The following is an 8,340-nucleotide window of genomic DNA, read 5'->3' as shown; positions in this document are numbered from 1 at the left end:
GCCATTCGGAGGGACCTCGACAGACTGGAAAGCTGGGCTCAGGTGAACCTAATGAGGTTCAACACGGCAAAGTGCAAGGTTTTGCACTTGGGCCGGAAGAACCCCAGGCACCTGTACAGGCTGGGAGGAGTTGTCCTTGAGAGCAGCTCGGTAGAGAAAGACCTGGGGGTCCTGATAGATGAGAAACTTAACACAAGCCAGCAGTGCGCTCTGGCAGCCCGGAAAGCAAATGGGATCCTGGGCTCCATCAGGAGAGGGGTGGTCAGCAGGGATAGGGAGGTGATTGTCCCTCTCTACTCTGCTCTTGTGAGGCCCCATCTGGAGTACTGTGTCCAGGTGTGGAGCCCTCAGTACAAAAAAGACATGGAGATTTTGGAAAGGGTCCAGAGGAGGGCCACGAAGATGATCAGGGGGCTGGAGCACCTCCCCTATGAGGACAGGCTGAGGGAGTTGGGTTTGTTCAGCCTGGAGAAGAGAAGGTTGTGGGGTGACCTCATTGCAGCCTTTCAGTACCTGAAGGGAACTTACTCCCAGGAGGGGAGTAAACTCTTCGAAAAGGCTGATAATAGCAGGACTAAGGGAAATGGTTTTAAGTTAAAAGAGGGAAGATTTAGGTTGGATGTTAGGGGGAAGTTCTTTACTAAGAGAGTGGTTAGGCCCTGGAACAGGCTGCCCAGGGAGGTTGTGGATGCCCCGTCCTTGGAGGTGTTCAAGACCAGGTTGGACGGGGCCCCGGGCAACCTGATCTAGTAAAGGTGTATGTTTGGTGGCCCTGCCAGGCAGGGGGGTTGGAACTACATGATCCTTGAGGTCCCTTCCAACCCGGGTCATTCTGTGTGATTCTGTGATCTACTAACTGTTGTCTGTGCTTGGTTTATACAAGTAACTCATTCTTCCATTTTCATCTTGTTAGACTTATCTTACAGTTTTGGACTTACAGATCGCATTACTCAAAGGAAATATTTGTGGTGACACTCCTTGTGTTCACAACATGGATTCTCTTTTACAGAGTAATTGGAACAATACTCCTATTGGAAAGGCCCATTCAAACAAAGATAGGAAACAGGTCCACAGAACTCACTTTTCACTACACGGGAAACAACACTCAACGATTTTTCATTTACACTAATTACTTCCATGTATTCAATTAAAAAAAAAAAAAAGTAAATCCTTAGATAACCCCACATGCTGCAGCATGAAAATAATGATCCACAATCTAACCAAAATACCTTACACATCTCTTTCGATACTCCTTAATCTCTTAGCTTTTATTTCCTCAAAAACATGGACGCCTTTTTGAAAAGCATTAAAGTCACCTGCTTAATGCATGTTTTCAAGCTTTTATTCTACACCAAAAATACCTAGAAAACAGCACGATGACCCAAGTAAACATCTAAAGAGACCTAAAAGGAAAAATATATTCTGGAAAACAATGAAAGGTTTGGGGAATAAATTCCAATTACAAAGTTTAAAGATAAAAGAAACCAGCTCATTTTCAACATCAAACGCACCAGTAAAAGGTAATTAAAACTGCAGAACTATCTTAAATCAACCAAACATACCCTCCCACAAAAAACAAGAACATCGACAAGACAAAAAACATCCCTAGTCTGACATCAGAGCTAGTCGAAGTTGGCCTGCTAAAAACACACCTAGAAGCGCAAAGGAGTGAAGGATTTCACATTGCTTCAGGCTATTGCAAAGCCAGGCAGATGAAAGGGCTCAGGATGCCAAGAGACCTACATAGAATAAGGAATCAGGCTGAGCCACGTAAGGGCTAAAACCCTCCTCAGAATCTTCATATCTGCTCAATTAGAGTAAATGACCATACCAGCAAAACATACATCTGTACCTGGTGTACAGCTCAGTTCCACATCCACCCATATCTGTTGGAACTTTTTGTAACTTTTTTTAGGTCTCTGGATGAGCTGCTACAAGACTAAGATCCATCAGATTCTGTATCCTTTCTTCCACTCTGCAAAAAGAAAAAGTTAAAGCATAACTCAAATGATTCACAACACTTAGTATATGAAAGCATACACACTTAAAACAGTTCCAGCAAATACTGAAATCTTAAAGTACCTAGTACAAAAATGAGCTCCTTCACATTAACAGCAGAACATGCTCATGGAGGAGCCTGCATAAGCATCCATACCCTTGTTTTACCTCTGAAGAGATCCTGTATTTTCAGACTGCCATTCCCTTTTCACCTCCAAAAGGTGATGTGGTACCATAGGTTCCTAGCTCCGCTCCTCACAGAGGCTGCCCTACAGCAGAAATTAACATCCTGCATAATTCAATACCTTGCAGGACTGCACTGTAGAGAGTGCTGCAAAACGGGTTGCTCTTACTGAAGAGAGAATACATTCTATTTTCTAAGCGGACCGCTTCCTAGACCTAGCTTTGAAGCCAGTCATCTCAGCTAAAACAAGAACACTTAATGAAGACAAACTGCTGGAATTAAAACAGGCCTGCTCTGACTGATCCAAGAAGTAAGGTCAGTCTTTGTCCTCATCGAGAGATTTCTCTCCATATGAAAGGAAGCAGATAAGGGACACCATGCTGCACAATTAACTCCAGCAATGAAACGTTCATAGAAGACTCAGAACAAAGCCCTGTCTGCAGTACACCCAGTTTTTCAGCCTGCTTGCACAGTGCTGAATAGAGACTACAATGAATGCACTCTAGCTCCCAGGATGTGTATTTCTTCCACCCTATTTAAATGTTACCTCACCACAATCTCTGTAGGGAATTACTCTGAAGACTCTATTACAAAAACAGTATTACCACATAACACTATCTTCTAATCAAAAACAAACAATGGCATTCAGGCTCCCAGCTACAAAAGGATGTCTACATGTCCGTACAGATCCTGTCCCTAACCAGAGATTCATAACCCTACAGAGAGTCCATGAAATTGCTTACCCATTCCCTTTCCCTTAAGTTTCCATATGGGTGAGGAGCTGCAAAGTACTCTACAGAAGAACACATCTTATTCTTCCTCCTGCACACAGTGCACTTCATTCAAGTCTTACACTGGAGACCAAATTTGTCAGCAACTGCTTTACAAGTATTGCTTATCACATCATACTGCTCAACCAGCATTACACTGATTCAACACCAGCCTCATAGGAAGCACCTTGCTGCAACTGTACTGAAATACCTTCAATGTTTACAGTTCCATATTCCTCCTCCCCACCACCTTGTCAAAGTCTTTAGGTAACAAGCTTGACTATTGACGCTCCAGCATTTAAAGAACTGAATATTTGCATGCAAATAGATAGATTTCACTGCAGCAGTAGTTAAGACTTACTATTTTTTAAATGATTGGTGGAAGCAAACTTTCTGAGCACTCATGCTGACCAGACACACATTACCTGTATGTCAGATATATCCCTATAAACACAGTATTTACTATACTTTCAGAAATTTAGCTTCTCCACTGTGTTCAGCCTTGTAGAAACCCCTGCAGCCTACAAAAGGGCATAATGTGTTGAGCAATCAGCTGAGGCAAACTTGCTTCTGCACAGCACCGGTCCACATGGCCAAACCAGATGAGGTGGAGAAGAAAAAAGGGGGTGCAGCATTACACAAACACCTCCTCGTTCAGTTAAGTAAGCTCTCACCTTCTGGATTTCTTTGCAGATACAAACCCCATCCACTACTCAAAATCCTCCCTTGTAAACAATCTTGATTCTACAGTTGTTCTTAGTAACCTCAAGTGTTACCTGCTAATTTATGAATCCTATGAGCTGAGCAGGCTGCCAAAACATCTACATAATACATTAAGCAACCTCCAAAACTCTCAGTTCTGTCCATTTGAGTAGAAAAAAGATCATTTCCAAAAGTACTAAAGAGCAACTGAACTAGACAACGGCATTCATGAGTCACCTGTCAGCCCTACCAAGCAAGGCATTATTCTCTAGAACAGGTGACTTCACACTATCCTGACCTGAAATGATGAATATGAAAAAAATAAAAGTGAATCCGTAAGCCAGAGAAAATAAGGTAAACAGCAAAAAAGAAACTATTTTAGAGACAACTCCTATGTCCTAACTTACAAAACTTCACACCTTTGGTCCGTAACTCATACATTTTCAATTCTACTTCTTCTACAGCTCGGAGAAGATGCTACTCCTTCCCTTAAAAGTGGAGAGATAAATGTAGAAAAAGCCTACCTGTGTAAAGTGGCTCAACCAAGCATGGTAGCTTTCCACAGCAACAGTACTGTACAACAGCAGGACTCCCTTTCCTGAGCAGCAGATGTTGGAACACTGTTACACAGCTCTAAAGAAAGTGAAGGTATATGTGACTGAATAAAAACATAAGTAAAACACCACAGTACTATTCTCTTACCAAAATAAAGCCTCTGCTTTTATTTCAAGGAAGCTGATACATGTATAGTATCTCTTAAGATCTTGAAGGATAGCTCAAATCTTCTGACTACAGTGTTTTTTGTTTCAGGCTTCCAACAGCCTACAAGTATAACACAACATACAGAAAACAAACAAACAAAAAAAAACCAAAACATAAAGCAACAACATCCCAAACCACAGAAAACCAAGACTTACTTTAAAAAAGGACAACCACAGGAACAAAATTAAGAAAACCCACCACTTACCTACAGAAAGCCTCCTTTATTCAGATACCTGTAACAAAATGTACTCCCACCACACCATAAACAAGGATTAGGAAGGGTGGATCCTGGCTTCACCCCTTCTTAGCAGCTGCATTGTGCACACCTGAACTCCCCTGAGTCAGAGCTACCGTCCTTCCTGGTTCTCTATCACCTGTTTAATCTCTGACTTGCAATTCTGCTGCCACATGAAATGGAAACCTGTTTTCAAAAGTTAACAAAAGGAAACATGCAGGAAGATCCCTAATGAGAAAGCATTATTTTATACAATGACAGTTTATGGATTATGAGAGACCGTGAAACATATGTGAAATGTAAAGGTTAAGCATAAAAGACTGCAATTGTTGCTACAAATCAAACACTTCTAGTGAAAACACAGCCCTCAGCAGCATATTCTTACAGAGAGGAAAGCAGCTAAAGCTTAATGTATACACGCATGTACAGTGATGAATAGTGGCAATAATGCAAAGATGGTACAAGAGAGGCAGTGAGAAGTACCCGAAAGATTATCAGTGATAAGTATCCAAAAGGTTATTTAAAGAAAAAACTCACCCAATAGAGATCTTCAGTCTGCTGGAAACAATGAAGCAAACAGTAACAAGAATCCAAAAGGTTATTTAAAGGAAAGACTCACCCAACAGAGGCCATCAGTCTTCTGGAAACACTAAGCAAACTCCACCAAGGAGCAATCTCAAAGCCCTTAAATGAGGTCTAGAGGAGGTGGAGTCAGGCTCTACCCCTTAAGGGAGCACAGCTGAATTACCCTCACCTGTGCTCTCACAGCTGACCCGAAACTTGCCTCAGCTGATTAATCAGTGGTCCATGCTGTGATTACCAGTTTCCCATATACATGCACAAATGCATATACTAATACATTTGTATTTCTATGTTTTCTTATAGCCTCTCTGCAGACCTTGAAAATCTCTGCAAATCGCTTAGTAGTGCGCACAAAGGACAACTGGCTACCGGAGTGAAAAATACACTTGGTCATACAGGCAGATGGGTTGTGAACAGCTTTTCTACTTATATTTAAACTATTATATCCTCCAGAGACTGAAAGCTGAACAAAACAGCTTCCCAGGCAAATGAGGGGAAGATGAAGCACCGCTGCAATATTTTTTTTGTATTTTGGATTCCTTCCTTTGTTGTAGAGGTGGCATTTTGCACCGGTTAATACTTATTATGAGCGCAGCCCGGTTCTAATCAGCTGAAGGACTGGATGATTCCATTCCTTTGGCCAAAGGCTTCTACTGGCAGTAAATACATATAAAATATATGCTGGCAGTATGTTGCTAGGATGAATGTTGCAGTGCCTTTTAAGTGTGCTCTTAGTTCCCATCAGTGAGTAGTGCTTTCTGAAACTCATTCTCACAGAGTGCACAAGAGAGAAGAGACAGCTCCAGGACAAGGTCATCCTGACTGTGACCAGGAGAGAGGCCAAACTGGAGGTGAAGCAGAATTGCAAGAGGCAGCAAAAGAGGATGTACTTGCCCGAGAAAGAAAGAATCTCTGCAGAGGATCCAGCCCATTCTCCCTCCCCTTTGAAGCAGTTTGACTACCTGTGCAGCAAAATCAGAACAGACCCTTCCCTTTGGCCCATGTGTCCCAGCAGCTCTCCCATGGACAGCATCTCTTCCCCAGATACCCGCAATTCTCAGGGTTCCCCATAGCCTTCTAGCGCCCCAGTTACCTGTGTCAGCAGGGCTGGGTTTCCCTGGAAGACCCCCCTTTCTGAGTAATAAAGACACCCTTTGCAAAAGCAGCAGTTTTGACCATTTCCATTGGGTTTTAGTGCATAGGACTGAGACCAGCACTTTGTGCGAGGGAAGGTGTTGGACAGCTGCACACCAGTGAGGGAATTCTTGGTCCCCGAGTCAGCTTACTTTTCTAATTGGACTGTCACCCAGGCTCCAGCCAGAACAGGGAAGTGCTGGGGAGGCTTGATAGGTGAAGAGTTGTCCTTCTAGGCTACTGCCATGAATCAGGGCAGGCAGTGAGAGAAGGAAGCAGCTGGAAGGAGGAGCTTCCAGCACTAAGCACATCTAGGAGAAACAACATCATAGCAAAAGCTGCCAGTAAAATGCTTATGTCTGCAAGTGAATAGATGGCAGCCTGCATCATGGCAGTCAGAGACCAGAGGCCTCCTGTTCAAAGCCCAAAGAGATGAGATGCCAGAAGCTGAAGGAATGGTTGACTTCTGTTCCCGTGGTGGGTTGCTCTCTTTTCTTTCTCTAGCAAGCTAGTCTGCCCCCGGTATCAGTACCGGGTGATGATGTTGTTCAGCATGTAGCACTGGGGAAAGTAAGAGAAATGAGGGAAAGGATGGAGGATTATGTTACCCCCTATGAGAAAGAAAGAGAGATATAAGACAGAGAAGGTGATCTTATAACCTTCTTAGAAGGTTATAAGAGCAGAAACCCAAGAAGGAGGAAAAGGAAATGAACAGGCAGAGAGGGGCTTGTCACCAATCACAGCCCGTACTGTAGCATGGTAGGAACGATTATGCAAGCTCCTCTCAGACAAGCAGTGGGTTCTAGGGGACCCATTAGAATTAAGACACCATTTGCAACAAGCAATTGAGACAACTGAAAATGTGTAGCCTAGGAACATAGGAGCGATCCACTAGGGGTCGCTAAACGATTTGAAATGATACTAAAAGTAGGATCCCGATTGGGCGGATGTAGACATGATGCCGAATTAGATCACAGAGACAGAAAATTGATTCTGATCACGGCTGGGACTCACGTCCAGGCTCAAGTTACTGCCCGAACCCTGCAAGGGCAGATGGAGGATCTTGTCCCCACGGATGCACACAGATGCACGGAATGGCCCTGGAACGCTGTAGGACACACAGAAAGATTCTGGCAGACAGTCAAACAGGGAGAACTTGGAATCCATTTGATGTCACGAGAACAGCACGGCTGTGAAAACTGGCAATGGTAGGCGTAGTCCGGTCCCCATAAAGTCCAAACTTCTTAAGGAAAACACCCAGATTGGACTGACAGATGTGACCGAGCCTAAACTGGAGCCATTTAGCCTGCTCAGGTTCAAGTAGGCCTTCTGGACAAACGTCTGAGCCCTGAGCAGAGGCACTGCCCAATTCACACACAGACACAGCAACACTGCTAAGAAGGAGGTGGTGGAAGGGACCGCTTTTGTCCCAGCTAAGGAAGACGGGACAAAGGCTCCAGTGTGCAGAACTGATGACTTTATTCTCGCCTCTAGAGAAGAACCTGGCTCCAGGATGGCGCAGGGACTGACTGGTCTGTAACGTGTGCCACGAGGCTTCTCCCCGCTCTCCCCTGCTCCAAGCAAGGAGCAGCCCTCCGGTGGGAAGACAGGTGGAATTTTAAGCCCATTCATCATTTCTGTATAAAGCTCTAGCTCTGCTTGGTGAACTTTGCTCCCGTCCCAGTGCACGTTGTGTTATCTGTAGGGAAGGAAGGGAACGAAGCCATTGCATTACTCATCATAACGACCTGGGCTGATAAGTAACCCACAGAAACCAGTGCTGATCTTATAGCAGGAAAAGATCAGTAACTGCCCAAACAGCGTTCTGCGGAACATACAGCTACGCTGACAAAATCTTGCTGTGTATTAAGAATAAGGACTGTCATTAAGGAGCATTGGGCCAATTATGGATAAATGTATGACTGTGATTGGGCTGTAGCCAACCTGTGTACGTTATATGACTTCTGTGTTGC

At 44.0% G+C, this 8,340-nt stretch overlaps 1 long non-coding RNA gene across 2 annotated transcripts; it reads right to left on the bottom strand.

Annotated features, from left to right (window-relative positions):
* Positions 1 to 1,320: 1,320 nt before the first annotated feature.
* On the bottom strand, positions 1,321 to 6,973 carry LOC107315614 (uncharacterized). 2 transcript variants are annotated; one of them, XR_014948852.1, is made up of 4 exons: positions 4,743 to 6,973; positions 4,179 to 4,287; positions 1,853 to 1,975; positions 1,321 to 1,739 (listed from the first exon to the last, which is right to left on the bottom strand). It is a non-coding gene; the product is annotated as an uncharacterized LOC107315614 (long non-coding RNA). The 2 variants fall into 2 exon arrangements; XR_014948850.1 differs by having other exon boundaries at positions 1,321 to 1,975; positions 4,743 to 6,970.
* Between the last annotated feature and the right edge of the window lie 1,367 nt (positions 6,974 to 8,340).

Source organism: Coturnix japonica, chromosome 8 (genome assembly GCF_054131305.1).
Source record: "Coturnix japonica strain WE chromosome 8, WE-NBRP24, whole genome shotgun sequence".
Classification (NCBI taxonomy): domain Eukaryota; kingdom Metazoa; phylum Chordata; class Aves; order Galliformes; family Phasianidae; genus Coturnix; species Coturnix japonica.
Note: the sequence above shows the minus strand (reverse complement) of the source record. Positions and strands in the feature narration are given on the sequence as shown.